This window comes from Marmota marmota, unplaced genomic scaffold (genome assembly GCF_001458135.2).
Source record: "Marmota marmota marmota unplaced genomic scaffold, marMar, whole genome shotgun sequence".
NCBI classification, from domain to species: domain Eukaryota; kingdom Metazoa; phylum Chordata; class Mammalia; order Rodentia; family Sciuridae; genus Marmota; species Marmota marmota.
The window spans coordinates 15574358-15590221 of record NW_026000205.1 but is presented as its reverse complement, the minus strand read 5'-3'; the positions used below and the strand labels follow the sequence as shown (position 1 = coordinate 15590221).

General features: G+C 48.1%; 1 protein-coding gene across 7 annotated transcripts in view; it reads left to right on the top strand.

The window, feature by feature from the left end:
* Positions 1-15864, top strand: part of Znf536 (zinc finger protein 536) — a 436688-nt gene that overhangs the window by 195332 nt on the left and 225492 nt on the right. The window lies entirely within an intron of this gene.

Sequence of the window (15864 nt, the reverse complement as noted above, 5' to 3'; positions counted from 1 at the left end):
ATAATAATAAAAAAAAAACTAGCCTAAGATGGCTAAATTAAAATCACTACCTAACAGCAGGTAAGAGGTTGCCTTCATCCATATTTCCAAAGTCCCTTACTAATGGATAGTAAATTGAAAGTTATATCTCTGGCCCTTTATAAAGAAAGCACCTCGCTAATACTGTAATCATTCTGCAGCCTAACAACAGAGGAAATCATGCCATAACAAATACCCTGTTACTAATGGCAACATTGATTTCTGCAATCAGCCATTAAGTCTAGAAAATGAAAGACAGTTTGAGGCACCTCGAGGCACTGCATTGCCCACTGTTAAAGATGTGGCAGCACACTGTTGAGGGTCATTTTTTAAAAGTTTGGTCTTCTCTTCTTTTTTTCCTCCCCCCCCCCCCCGGCCCCCTTCTCAGTCTCGATAAATATCTCGGTCTCAGAGGCAATCCACTGCTACAGTTATTAAGTAGGTGCCAGTTTGGTTTTGTTGTTATTGTCATGCCTCAGCCTACCTTTCTCCTAGGACAAAATCAGTATTAAAATAAAGTGTGAGTGTGGAGGCTTTTTACCAACCAGTAAAGAATTGTTAAGACACATAAATCTGGGCTGCACATTCCAGAGATTCCGATAGCACTTAATGCTGCTGCTTAAATACCCATGAAACACACTGTCTACTCCTGGAGTACTAGACTTGCTCGCGATTTATGGCTGGTGAGACACTGTGGAAGAGTCTAACCAGGAACGTGAGCACCACGGAAGGAAGGATGAGGTCATACCACAGGGAACAACTACCATGTGGAACATACTCAGAGGCAGGGCAAGGCTTTCAAGTTGCCCTGGCTGACAGCAGGAACTCTGTAAAGATGGCCACACCGGGGAGGCAGCAAGTGCCAGGTGTCCCTCTGTCTGCCAGGAAGGACTCTTTCCAGCCTCCTAGGAAGGGGTCTTCTCTTCTGGGGACCATAGACTCAATTGTTCTTGAAGGAGGGACCTTTCAGGGGCAGGAAGCAAAGAGCCAAATGGCTCCCCTAAGTTTTGGGAGTGACGTGGAGTTCACATTGACAGATTTCCATCCCTCTCCCAGACCTTCTAAAATGAGAGGGTCTCATCAGCAGAATATTCCGACACCAAATGTTCGGCTTCATTAATGACGTGTTTACCGTGTTTTTCTCACCTTCTGGCCAAGTGATAGCCTCGTGCTATTCCTATCTCTGTTACTTTCCTGTCTCTAAATACTCTGTTGAAAAAAAAAAAAAAACAAACCCATTTTGCTTAAAAGAACCAACCATACTTATTGACTCAAAAGAGAATTATACTTGGGTTGCAGTTATCTTTTCACTTTTATTTCCCTCATTGAAGGATTTTACAATTGTGAATACTGATTCTTTCATTTCTGGTTGACTTCTTTGTTTTCTTCATATTCAAATTAGACCCTTTCATAATTTTCCGACTAAGTAAGAAATTGATGGCATACCAATATGCAGCCTAAATCAGCTGTGTGTCTGGGGCTTTCAGGTTTTTCTGGGATTTAGGACTCTCAACCAAATCTGGTTAGTTTCCCCTCTTATTTCTAACAAGTGTTACTTGTATAAAGTATGCTTAAAATAAGCATTTAAATAAAAATCTTGACACAATAGGTGTTTTATTATTACCTGTTAGAAACCTGCAAGGTGAAGGGGAGAAAAAAAAATTTAAGCCCTTAAGTAAAGAAAGAAGTTCTTATTAAGGCTTCTATTAAGAAATAACTGCAAAACACGGTTTTACAAATTTCTCAGACTGCATAACAATGTCGCAAAACTTAATTTGCATCACTTGATTCTTTTTTTGTTGAAAACTGGGTCAGTAGGGCCTGAGAAACTATTTTTTCAGATCTTAACCAATGAATTCTTCTTTATAAATCGCTGCTCTTAACATGATAGTAGTTCTGAATTCATCATAAAAAACCTTTTTACCAGAGCCTCTTAGAACAGATCTCTAGAAGAAGGCTTACAATGAGTGGCAGAGGCGTCCTTTGTTATCTGATGTAATTCTTTGCAAAGGAGGATTGGGAACGGAGTGGCTGTTTAAAAATGTCTTGCTCAGACCGAGACGAAGAAGGGGTCAAGTTTGCAATCAAACAGTTATTGCCGAGATGGGCGACTGTCACTGGCTAGGCTAATGTGGGATGCAGCTGTTTGTTATGTGAGCAAAAGAATGTTTGAATCAGTGAACATGTGAAAATGATTCCAGTGAACCAGAAAATGTGTTTGTTCTTTGGCTCTCCAAACTGCTGAGAACCAAGCTCAAGATCAACTGCGAAAACTAGGACCTTTGACAAATTGAGAGGTCATATTTTCTAACAGAAAATGGACAGAACCAGTCACACTTCCCCCTCTTTTCCCTTTGTTTTATTTTGTTGTTGTTGTTTATTTGACTCACCAATAATCTCACACCATCCTAGATGTCACTGCTGCCTCCGTGTTCAAGGCAAAGGGAAACTATTTGGAAAGCAGCAGCTTATAAATTGTACTCTTTTATGACATTTAGAGAGTGGGGCGGCAGTTTTGATGCTTCCTTGTTTCTGGCTTGCGTGCAAACACTCTGATGGCATTAATCTTTGCATCTTTCCCTAAAACCTCCTCTAAGACCTGGGCTCCGATCCTGGCTTGACTCTGAGTCAGAAAACGACCCAAGTTCGGTTTCTTCAGATTTTGCTTTGGAAATCACGCTTAGAATAATTAAAACTTAATGTACTAAGAAACGATACTGTTCATTATATCCAACAGGGCAGTTACCTTCCGAATTCCCCATAATTTTGGAGTGGGGATAATTGAAGTGTTGATGGTGGGAAGGGGGTAATTGAATGCATTGACCCTCTGTTCATTAAATAAAGTCAGCTAAGTTGCATGATCAATGAAAAGCAAAGATGAAAATATTGTTAACCCCTGCTTCTTGTGCTATAATATTCTGAGATGGTCAAGGATTATTTGATCAGCTGGGCTAAAAATCCTTGTGGGGTCTTCCTTTGTTGCTGGAGCAGCATTCCTGAAATGCTGGGTCTCCATCCAGTGTAGGCCCATTGACCACAGCATCAAAGGCCTTTATCCCAGACTCCCTTGCATTTACATCGGGTGTATAGTGATATGATAGATTTTCTTTCTTTTCCACCTCTTTTTCTCTTGTGGCTCCCCCCTCCCTGCCCCCCATTCATGATTACCACTGCCTGCTCCACATGAACAAATCCAGGCATCCAAAAGAAGAAAAAAAAAAAAAGAGGAAAGAAAAAGAAAAAGAAAAATTTAAGTCTGAGGATTAAGATCTTCATTTTTTTTTTTTTGCTTGTGCATTCCAATTGTTCTTAAAATATTTGGCAATGTCAATTAGTAACTGAGCAGAGTTAGCTGATGAACACAATTTTCCAGTAGACTGAGCACCCTATTGTTGCCGAGCGAACAGCAGATTTCTGAGGTCATTATCATTCGCTGGTTGCTTGGCCCAGCTGCTTCCTGCTGCAAAAGCCAAACTTTATACTGGAGCTCGGGGATGGCTGCAGCAACAGGGGGCTGGGAGGGGGAGAGGGGAGCTGGCTGCAGAGCCGAAGACAGTCATTATCAGCAGAGGAAACAGAAAGTAAAAGTTTCCAGGCAATTCCAGGAAAACTGCCGGATATCAGGCTACTTCTTCCTGTTCCTTTCCAGGAGCTTCTCACCTCTAGGCGGGGAATTAGAAGGACCAGGGAACACCCCCCGGGCATGGTGGTGACTAAGCCCTTTGCAGAACAGAAGTTTGGAAAGCAATAATCCCATTTGTAAATTTACTTAATTTTTTTTTAAACCCAATATAAAGCGTGTGCATGATTCCTTCACAGCTAGATGCTTTCATTTTTGTCCAAAACAAATAAATAAAACTAAAGAAAGCAAGTCATTTAAAAAATATTAGCAACTTAAAATTAGTAAACTTGGGGATGACAAACAGGGAGCATTATTTCTTCTTCCATAGGGAGCTTCTGAGCACATAATAGTCTGAAATTCCTTGCAAAATCAAATTCAATGTCGGAGGCTGACTCTTCCCATCCTGTCTTTTTTTCCTGCATGCCCCCACCCCAACCTGGTCTCCCTCCCCACCTCCTAATTTGGGAGCTGGTTCAGTGAGATGAAAAGCTGCACTTTTTTTAAAGCTCAGCTGTTAAAGCCGAGCGCCATATGCAGCCCTTCCGTCCCCGCCGTGGGAGCGTGTGCAGCGGCCACACTGTTTGTGGAGATTTACGGAGGCTCGGCTTGTGTGTGCCGAAGCTGTGCCCAGGCAGACGCTGGCCAAGGCCCTTCCTCCAGGCTGAGGGCCGACGTGGCTGCTCTTCTGGACAGACACTGCTGGCGAGGCTCCTGGGGAATGCCACAGGGGGCCAAGGTCAGAGGCCCCAGCGACCTCATCCCTGGGCTCCTCACCCTGCCACTGGGTGCTAGGGTGGTCCTTTCCCTGCTGATGCTGGGATGAAAGTGGCTCTCAGATCTTGGGTTCGTTTGGGGGCAGTCCCTTCCCTGGGGGCTGGATACTTTCCAGCAGCTTCTTTTATAAACTTCCCATTTACTCTGAACTTTTATTGTCTTGTGTTTAGGAACAATTATTTGGGAACACTCAGTGACATTGTGGGGCTTTTGCTGTCTCTCTTACCCCTTTGCATGTGGCTATAAACCCCACTCCTTTGGGACTTGATGCCGCACTCAGGTCACTTAGCCTCTCAGAAAGAGAGAAACTGTATCAGCTCTAAAAATCTTTGGATTAGGTGTGTGACACAAGAGACATGTGACATAAAATCCCGTAAGCAAAGTCCCCTCTAAGGTTTCTGTAGATTTGGGGTGAGAGGGAATAGATTCCAAGTCTGGGTTCACTCAAGCCCTTCTTGTGTTCACCAGATGGGCTCAGTTTACCCATCTGCAGGGTGGACACCATGAGACGCCAGTTTCCTCTTCCTCTGCTCAGGTGCTCTGAGGGCTGCTGCGTTCCTGCCCACAGAGCTCTGAGGAGTCCAAAGTGCTTGCTCCATGATGCTTTGTGCCCTCTGTGTGCCAACATGAGGAGCAGAAGCATTCATTAAAATCTAAATGTAATGGCCATGAGGAAAACACAGATCAACTAAGGAAAGGTTATAAGGAAGCAAGGAAGGAAGTAGACAGTTTTCCAAACCGATCAGGAAGCCTTAGCCGTGTGATTCCTATTAGTTTGGATGGGAGTTTCCGGCTCAGGTCCTGGCCACCACGCCTCGGGTGTGTTGAGACTGGAATTAGCAGTTTGCTTTGCAAACAGCCGCCCTATGTCCTCTGCTTGACGGTTCATCCAGAAGCAGGTATCATGAGCCTGCAGAGGCTGCCTTTCACCCACTCACTCACTGTGCTTCCAAGTTACTAGGAAATTACACCCACAGTGTTGTGTTTGCACTGCCAGGGGCCACTGCTGCAGAGCTGGGGGCAGCTTCTGTTTGCAGGGTGACTTGGGGTCCTCCCACCCACCCGCCCGGATCCCTTCTTCTCCAGGCTGCGGATCCTTCGAATCCCTTCTTTGGTCTGAAGCTTTGTGCCTTGCTCATAAGAAGTCCACTCCTGGGAAGGGGAGGCAAGTCAGGCTGCCTGCTTTACATCTCAGCTAGTTTCCTCAAAGGTTCTGGAAGGTGCCCTGATCATGAGAGGGGAGGGCGCAGAGTCAGACTTCAGTAAATCCTGTGTTTTGCTGCTGCTGGAGACGCCACAGGATTCCAGAGGCATTGCTGGGGTCCTTGGTGATCTAGAGGTGGAGAGAAGAGGAAATCCATTGGGAAAAAACTGTGTAAAGAGCAGTTGGGGGCATTTTGAGCCTGTGAAGTTAGAGGAGTGACAGTCAATTCCTTTAACTGTGGAGCTGTGTCTGAGCATTGATGGTAGGGGTGGAGAAACACCTGCAGAGATCGGGAGATTGGGTTTGTGCATATTCCCCAGATGCATGATGACTGGGCTGGACCTTTGCCATAGGCGGCCTTGGGGCCTGCAGGCTGCTCTCCTGGGCTCCTCACCTCCCTCCGCCTCTCTCTTCTTTTGGCATCTGACTGGAATCTGCACCTTAGCCCCTGATCTGGCACGCTGAGGAAAGTGGAGGGGGCTCTTCGTGGCCTCAGAACACAGAGAGGAAAGAGGCCCTCCAAGAGGAGCGGGGTGGGTGGAGGGTAGGCTAGCAGGTGGCAGTGTATGTGGGGGGGGTGTTCTCTGATCTCCCCGGGAAGTTGCCGCAGCTGAGAGGAGCCCTGGGTCCCCCTCGCCTTTTCCTGGCAGGATGGGACGATGGCAACATTTACTTAAGCTGTGGAGTTTGGCACTGCCGCAGCCAGGCGCCATCTGGAAAGCTCTTCTCCGAAAGCCGTGGACCCTCCCCAAAGGAACTTAGAGGAGCAGGGCTTGGGCAGAGCTGTGGGACTTTTTCCTTGGGCAGATCCTTAGCACTGAGGCACCTGAGCAGGGAATGGCGTCCTCTGGAAGCCACGTGGCTAAAATGTGGACTTTCTCTGCCCAGCCTCTTCAGTTAATTCTAGAGCCAGGCCTGGCTTAGGTTCTCTTTGTGAGGAGAGCACTTGCTTTCCTGGGGCTGTGTCTCCATCTATTTATTTATTTATTTATTTATGTTTGTACCACATTTTACTTCTTGTCTTCCCCTAAGTCCTTATGTGACAGTGTGGGGCTGGCCCCCACTGCTCTGGTCACTTGTGGGTACCACCTTGTAAGAGCAGAGCCAGTGAGCACAACCTAAGGGCCAAATGCTTTACCTCTAACTGTGCTGGGGAGACAGATCTGGAACTCGATGGCTTGGCTTGTGACAAACAGGGCCAAGCTAAGCACAGAGATTTGCCACCATCCTTTCCCTGATCCTCAGCTTCAAAAAGACTGTAGAGTCCCCAAAACAGTGCATGTCTGAACACCATCTCCAGCTGCCTGATGGGTGGCCAAGGCTAAACGGGAGCTGTGTTAAAACAAGGTGACAGTCTAGATGGCATTCGTGGGCCTTCTGGTTTTTTAGTATTCTGTCACCAGCACCAAAAGAAAATTGTCCAGGGCTTAGCTTCTTGTGGGACTCATCTCCTTGTTGCTGTGAACCTTGGAGGTTTTGTGTGACATGTGGCATGTGCCTGAGAGAAGTGAGAGACACAGCACATACTGACTCCTTGGCTGGGCTGCCCACCACACACGTGGGAGACCAGTCCTCCCCTTAAGGGTGCCCAACCAGGATGCTGGCATAGACGTGAGCAAGAGGAAGGGGGTCGTGGGTGAGCTTGGCTTTGAGATCTCATTCTTTGCTTCTAAAGGACAGGGTCATTTTTTGACTTTCCTTGTGAGGCAGTACACCTTTGGGCATTTATTTCATTTGATGCCTTGAGTATAGGTACATCCACAGGGGAATCTGTTTTTTCCTTTGCAGAGGCACCTCATGGGGCTGCAATTTTGACTGACACCACAGTGGTTTCTTTTGTATGACCTCAGTTCCAACATCATTTGATACCCAAGAAAACAGGTCCCTACTCTGCACTCTCTTCTCTTCATTAAAGTAATGTCCAGACACGCTTAACTCAGTGGTTATCATCCATGGTTTTTGGATACCCTCAGTGGTCTTCAATCAGTAAGAGAGGCATTTTGGAACATCTCCAAGCACGTCTGTTGACTTCAACATAAAAGGTGTGCATTGGTGGTTTTCTTGAAGAGCAGGAGACATACCTGCTTCTGTCTATTGCTAAATATGTTCTTTTTAAAGAAATTTTGTTGTTAAAATAAGTGTTTTTTTTTTGTTTTAATTTTAGTTTTAAGAATTTATCCTGAAAATTGAAGTGATCATCCAGCAAAGATGCTTTAGGACCTCATTATCCCAGTTGTGGGAGGAGCCTTGGCAAAGTTAGTGTCCATTCCCAACCAGGTCTGCCTCCCCAGAAATGTCCTTGCTGGTGACCTTCCAAACCTTTCTACTCTTTCTCCTCCAGGAAGGTGATTTGCTGATTCTGTTTAATGATCTTTTCTTTTTCTTAGTATAAAATAATTCTTGTTCACACTGGATATTTAGAAGATATCGATAAATAAAAATAAAGACAATTTCTAAATAAATATGCCTACTATCATTCAGAAGGTATTGTGAACATTTTAGTTCACACTTTCCAGTCCTTTGAAAGAGGTATTTGGCAAAAAAAAAAAAAAAAAAGGATCATCTTGTAGATACTTCTGTATAAATACCGGTTAAAATATATGTCATGCTTTTTTGTCATTGAAAATCTGAAACAAGGGTCAGCAGAAATTTCCTTTAAAGAGCCAGAGAGTAAATATTTCAGGCCTTGCAAACCATGTGGTCTTTGGAGTAAACTCTCTATTCTGCAGTAAAGGAGAGGTTGTGGTGGTGCTCTGATAAAACTTTATTTACAAAAACAGGCAAAAGGCTTGATTTGTCCCAGGGGCCATGGTCGGCACACTGCAGTCCTGTAGTGATAGCTTTTTGTTTTTTACAGCCTCACACAAGTAATATGCTCTTTGAAAAAAATATCAGAACTAGGGAGAAGTAAAGAAAAGAAATCTGCATCTATTTATGATTTAAGTATCCCACCATGGGACATGGGACTGTTTCTGTTCTTTTACTCAGAGAAGCAACACAATGAACACCTTTGCAATGTTGTGTCTGGATGGCCCTGATCACTTGCATGACTTCCTTAGGTGAAAGTACCTCTCACTACAGCCTCTGGTCACAGGCAGACCGCCCTGAGGCTGCAGAGGTGTCTCAGCCAGGGGTCACCATAGCTGCAGGCACTTTCTTCCTATGTTATAGTTCTTCTGTCTGTCTGCCTGAAGCTGGGTCATTCCCTGCCCCCAGGTTACCTGTGACTTATTTGTTCATTGTAAGTACGCTCATTTATTTGCTCAATCATTAACTCATGTACTTGTTCTCTGAAATCAGAGCCTGATTCAGTAGGTTCAGAATGCTGAGCAATAGGTCTTGGGCCTGCAAAGGTGGGCTGAGGCACATCTCAGAGACCAGGGCCTCACAGCCTGGTGGGTAATTCATAGAGTGAGAGGGACACATGGTAGGGTTTATTACCCCAGAGGGTGTTAGAGACCCTTGGTGTGCAAAGAGGGTAAGGAGCCTTATCAAGCCTTATCAGTCACCTACATTAACTCTTTCAGCAAAGAGGAGTGATTCTTTCCATCTGCAACATCCAGCCAATCTTGGTGACTTCCCGGAGGAGGCAGACTGCCTCTGGCTGTTGTCCCCGCTCCCTGGCATTGAACTGCTGTCTAAATCAGTGTCTCTTGATCCAGAGGAGGCCCTGGGAGAAGAATTCAGCTTTTGAGGGAGACCCCCAGGCTAGGAAGGCAGGGCAGGGTCAAAGCAGAATGGGGGGGTACTTATCCTAGAGAAATGGGGTCTCCTTGGCCCAGGCTGCCCACCGAGCCATGCTGGAGAGGAGTCTCCGGGAGTCAGAGCAGCCAGGGAGAGGAAGGGCTGCTGTGTTCTCACCAGGGAGCCAGGGCAGGCTGCAGGCTCCACCTCCTGACCTCACTCATGCTGTCACCATAGTCACTGATTCATGACCTGGGGACAGCAGGAATCAGTGTCTCAGGTGGTGTAAGACTCTCACTGGGACCCTGCAAATAGAGCACCTGAGAATTTTAAGATCTCACCTGGGAAGGAAGGTTCTGGTCTTGTCCACCTGACCCACGCCAACCTTACCTGACTTGGGGACTGACTGTCCGCACTGGCCCCACCGCAGGGCAGGGGAGTCACGTGGCAGCTCGCGCCTCATCTGTTGGGGCAGCTCAGCAGGGATGGCTCCTCAGCTGTCGCTGTTCTTCGTAGTAGATGGTGGGACAGGACCTGCCTGCAGGGCACCAGGTTCTCCTGTTGAGGAAACAGCTCAGGGCAGGACACACCCACTTCAGTGGGAGGCTTGGCTCACCGGGTCCAGTGTTAGCTGTCGTGCTGGGCTAGAGGGCAGCTCTCTTCCCTGCTCTGGGGCTCGACTTTCTCACCCACACTATTGGAATTGGGGTGGGAGTGTGAAGGCTCGGAGACCCCTCTCTGCCTTCACACTTTCCTGTCTCAGGTCTTGCCCCTCCTCATCTCTCCCTTCCCAAATATTTCCTTGGCCCCAAGGAGTTCAAAGGGCCTCATCTGCTTATCCTGATCAGAGAGCCAGAGCTCCTTCGGGCTGAGGATTTAATAGATTTCTGACTGATTTACATGTCTGAGCCCTGTCAAGGCATCTCAGAGGGACTGGCATACCTGGTGGGTGGGCCGGCCAAGGAGACCCTCTTCTGCCTTCTTTCCCATTAGGTACCTCCCACCTCTTTCTCCTAAATGTGGTGGAGGCAGAATCCTGTAGTGGCAGGCCCCTGCTCCACCCAGCATGGCTGAGGGTTTGCTCTTTCAGTGGAGGCCTGACCTTGCAGGGTGCCCGAGAGGCGGAGACTGAGGTGGTTGTGGCTGAGGTCTCTGTGCTGCTCCTCACCAGTTATGTGGCCCAGCAAGGGCTCTTTAGTCTCTGTGCCTTGGCTTCTCCATCGACAGAATGGGAACATTTTTAGCACTAGTGTGTCTCTCTAATAAAGTGCTCAGCAAAGACCCTTCCCAATAGATGGAGTCTGGTTTTAGTATTATTTCCACACTGTACAATACAAAAACAACTGGGTAAAATGGAAAACTTGACCAGTTGATTGATGGCTGGGAGTTACACAGCACCAAGGACTGGCCTCCCTGGCTTGGTCTCATTGATCTGGTGTATATGTGAATTCCTAGTAAAATGGTGGGAGCAGTTCTTCTTATCACACTCTCTTCACTGGAGGAGGATGGGGGTCATCACAAAGCAGTAAGTGACATTGCCCTGGGTAGGTAGCTGTCTTCCATCATGTTGACTCAATACAAGGTGGCTCCATCCCTGCCCACTTTCCCCATATTCTATGTTGCCACAAGTGATTCTTGTTTCAATCTGACTTTAACTACAAACGATATCCATAAAGATTCAATGTTTCATGTAACTAAAATGTCTAGAGGTTGGTCTGATTCTAATAATGTAGATAAAGCAGCTAAAAGAATATCCTCAACGATTCCCTCTCTCTCCTCATAATAGCAAAAATGCTGCCACAGCTCCTACCTCATATCACCAAGCAGAGGACCACTCTTTGCTGGAGGCCTAGTAACTTCTTGCACATAGTATGTCTTCCTTTTTTATTATGCTCATTTGTGCACCAGTCACCATTGCCAGGGGTATGGGTTACACCACTTCCTCACGTTAAGCTGGGCTAACATTTGGAGGGGTAGGGAAGGGAGAATGTGATCTCCTCCAGCCCAGTAGCTGGAAATGGGAGAGAGAAACTTTATCACTGAAATTCAGATAGAGGAGACGTGGAGTGTAAGCACAAAGTAGTGTCCAAGATGTCATGGCCCCAAGGTTCTGCCAGTTGAAGCATTTATCTTCCTGTTGAGAGAATCTGGGGAGATGCAGCCCCCATTCCTGAGCAGGAGATATGTGATTCTGTAACCAGCACGGAGACCCTGCTCCCCCCTTTCCTCCAGTTGTAGAGAAGACTGTGTTACATGGGAGGATGTTTTTGTTGTTGTTTTGTTTTTGTTGTTTGTTTACTTTCTCCATGTGTCTCTTTCTGTTTCTTCTCTCCATTTTTTGGTAATGCTGGGTGTTATCTTAGCATGGAAATGATAATATATACCACCAAAGAACCCAACCCAACATGTCCTTCCATGTGGTCACTGTGTGCCCAGCATGGCATCCTAGTCATATTAGCAGAGGGAGGGATCTGGTCCAAGAGCAAGATGAGGCGGGACTCTCTGCTTCTGTGGAGGAGATGGTCTGACTTTGGGGAATGGCCAACCCATAAAAGAGACCTGCAAACCCTCAGAGCAGCATTGCCACTGGTGTGGTTGTGGAGCAGTGACAGAGCCTTAGAGGTCTTCCTGAGCAGAGGGGAGCGGGCTGACTGTTTTACTTCCACCTCATCCACCTCCACTGCCTCCTTCTCAGGTAGAAGCACAGTGCCTGGTCCAGGACCTGTGTTTGTCTTAGCTCTGAAAGGACACTGTGGCGATGAGTCTATAGGTTCATGATGAGTGGTGCGTATCCCAGGGGCCTGGCGTCGGTGAGCCCTGGATTTGGGCTGAGCACAGATGCTGTTCTACCCAGCCCTGGGCTCTACTTTCCTGGTTGTCTACAGGTATTTCACAGCAGGTGCCCTGGGGAGTATGCCCTCCCGGATCTTACAGTCTGGAAAGGAGAGAGAGGTGTCACAAGATGAGCAAACCAAGGTATAGGAGGTTGGATTGAATCAGAAAGTGAGGTAGTTATAGAGCTGGGATTTGAACCGTTGTCCCTCTGACTGCTCCTATTTTAATTCCACTGTTGGGTGATGCTGAGCAGGAGATAAATCCAGCAGAAGGGAGGACCTGGCTACCCTACCCGATCTCTGGCTGAAGGCTGGCAAATCTGGGCTTCTGTTGGGGCAGGCTGTGGAGAGGTCAGAGGATTACTGCTTCCCTCCTGTGTGGCTCAGTGGGGGGCCCTCCTCACCTCAGTGGGGGACTGACAGGACCCACCTAAACTCTATTTGGACTTGGAGAGATCCCCAAAGTTGTGGTTGCAGGTGTCCCCCCAGATTCTGCTCAGGGTCCCATGCACTGCCCATCACAAACATGTCCCTCGTGGGCCAAGACAGAAGAGGAAGAGGGACTCAACCCTTCATGGCCCCAGGAGCACAGGTTCAGGCTTTCTGCCCCTGTGAACTTGGCCGAGCCTCAGTTTCCCAGTCTCTTCCAACGCTGTGATCACTCTTGCTCTTCTGTGCAGCTCCATGTGGGTGGCGGGAAGGAGAGGGGGACCACCGCGCAGGCAGAGGGACGCTGCTGACACGGCTGGTGCCATCTCCATCTCCACCCAGCAGCCTGCTCTCCCCAGCTCCACCCCTTCCAGAAGAGGAGCCCCCGCTGGTAGATGAACAGAAAGAAATCGAGGAGGGCCCCCATCCCTCCCTGGTCAGCACCGTCCTCTGAGGTGTAAATTAGCAGGGCAGCTCGTCATCTGGGAAGGCTTCCAGAGGAGGGGTGGCCGTCCTTTGTTGTTGTGTCTCCTGGCACCACAGGCTTGCTGGCCACATGAAGCAGAATGCTCCAGGCTGTCCCTGTGCCCCTGGCCTTCTGAAGGTCCCCTCCAGGGGCTTAGTCTGCTGTCGTGGGTGGGGTGGGTGGGTTGGCAGGTTCATTCCTGTCAGTGGCGTGTGTACGCCTGCTCATGGGGAATGCGTGTGTGTGTGTGTGTGTGTGTGTGTTGGGATATGGATGTCCTGGTGTGAGCGTGTTTGTGTCTTAGGGTGGTGTCATTGTATGCATTTCTATAAGTTGGTTTGATTTTTAGGGTGTAGATTGCTGAAGGTGCATGGGTCCCTGTGTGTGTGTGTATGAGTGGGTGGGTGGTAGGTGTTGGGGTGTGCATCTTGGGCTGAGCATGTCTTGGTCTGGGAGTGGATGTACACGTATTGGATGTGGACATTGGTATGTGCACATGTGGGGTGGTTGGGACGTGAATGCCAGTGTGCATCTGTGGCTATTGGGTGTGCATTAAGATGCAGCATTGGGAATGTTGAAATGCTGGTGTAGCTGTGGGGCTTGGGAGACCCCGTGATGACACGTGGGTTTTGTGAAGGATATGTGCATTGAGATACAGGTAATGGTGAGTAGTTGTGTGTGTTGGTATGGATGTTGGAGTGCATGTGGTGTGGTTGTGTGTGGGGGCATGCATTGATGTGTCTTTGTGCATTTAGTAAGCGTGTATGTGTGTGTTTTGGAATATGTGTGTCTATATGGGTGTGACTGTGTTGCCGTGGGTTGAGGTGTGCATTGTGTAGATAAGAGTGTGTATGTTGGGGAGTGTGATGGAGTGGGCTTGGCCTCCCTGGTTCAATGAGCTTCAGCCTTCCCCAGAACCTCTGAGCATTGTTAATGGGACCCTCTCTCCCGGGAACCAGCGGAGTCCTGATCAGGCACAGGTCTGGTTCCTGGGCTACTATGAGTTTGCAAATGCAGAAAGCCTTGCCTTCCACATCTCACAGCCATGCCCTCTTTGGTCTTAAGCTCTTCTTGGTGGAAGCTGAGACTCAAGGCTCTGGGGTCTCCAAGCAGGGACCCTCTGTTCTGGAGCTTAGCTATCCAAATTCATCGAGTGGGACCATGAGCTGGGGGACCATGAAGGCAGAGTTGTGTTGCTTTCAGCTGCATGCCCAGCATGGTCCCAAGGCACAGAGCAAGGGACATGGCAGGTGTTCAGGGAAGACTGGTTGATTTGGACAGTGAATTGAAACACCCTCTCCTAGGAAGAGGGCACTTGCCAGGCACAGACCAGGACTCAGTCCCTCCCACCACTCTCCTCCCTCCAGGCACCAAAAACCTCAGATCACATCTCATAGCCTCACATCATAGACCTGCAGTGGGGGTCATTGTCACCTGAGTAGGTCTCCCAGATGCAGGAGGGTGTGTGGGGCTCTGAGATGGGGCCCGGGGGTCAGATTTCCTGAGAGCAGACTTTCATGGGGATCCATTCAGCTTGTCATCAGTACTGTGGACTGCCTCTTTGGGATAGTGGTGACCTGGACTCCAAGTCTAACTCTTCCTTCCTTGGTGACCATCCTTCCTGAGCTCTGGAATTGGTGGTTCTCGCTCCTCCCTGCCTCCTCTTGGAGTTCATGGTCTGAGTAGCAGCCTTAGAGCTGTCCACTGTTGGCACCACCCTTGGTCTGCAGAGGAAGTCAAAGCTTGGGCTGTGTTTCATGCAAGCTTGTAAAGCATCTTGCAGCCACCTTTTAGTTTAGCTGGCCAAGTTCTAGGGCCACCATGGTTGATGTAGAGGTGCGGGTCTGGGGAGGCTGGAAGTGACCATCACAAGGCTCACTACAAGGTAGGGTCTTCAGAATAGTGCACAATACAAACAGCAGCCCATTGGGAGTGTTGGTCTGGCCAAAACCTGGGGCCCAGACAGACATGGGCTCTTGAAGTGGTTACGATCAAGTCACAAGACTCTCCCTTTCATTAAATTCCAATGCATCTTCTACCGGTCACTTCATAAAGTCAGAAAGTAAAAAAAAAAAATGTCAAGGGACATAATGTGGTGGGTTAGGGTGTGTATTGACCAGAATTTTCCTGGGAATCATATAGAGCAAAGAGAACCCATGCCAACTCTGCTTCACCTCTACTCAAAGGCTGCTACTCTGGGTGCCTAGAGCCAATGATCCTCTTTTGGTTAGTGGTTGAGGAAATGCTGTCATCTCCAAGAGTGTGCGCCTGGTGGATGAATGGCAGGAGGCTCCAGGCAGCTGTGGGCAAGAGGAAGCCATGGGTGTGGAGAAAGAAGGAGCCCACCGTGGGCAGAGCAGTTTCCTCCAGGGTGCGGGGTGGGGAGGGGCTGTTCTTCCTCGACTGAGCTCCTTCCAGGGAAAACAAGACTCTGTGGAGACTCAGAAGTGGCTGCTCAGGGAATTCGAATGGAACATACTGGAAATCCTGAGGGATGCAGCACTCTGGCAGGGTGGGACGTGACTGGAGCTGTCTGGGATGATGGGGAAGCAGTGATATTGACTCAGTCCTTGGGGCAGCCTCTTGAGCCTGTTCCATGCTAAGAACTCTCCACTGACTTGCCACCTCTTGCTTATGGAATAGAATCTGTGGCTGATGAGGCCCCCTATCCCCGCCACTCTCCTCTCTCTCACTCCACTGAGCTCAATTACATAAATCCAGCCCATTTAGTGACCTTCACAGTGTCCTTTGTCTCTCAGGCAGACTCTCTTTCTCTCATTTTCTTTTCTTTTCTTTTTCTTTCTTTCTTTCTTTTTTTTTTTTTTTTTTTTTT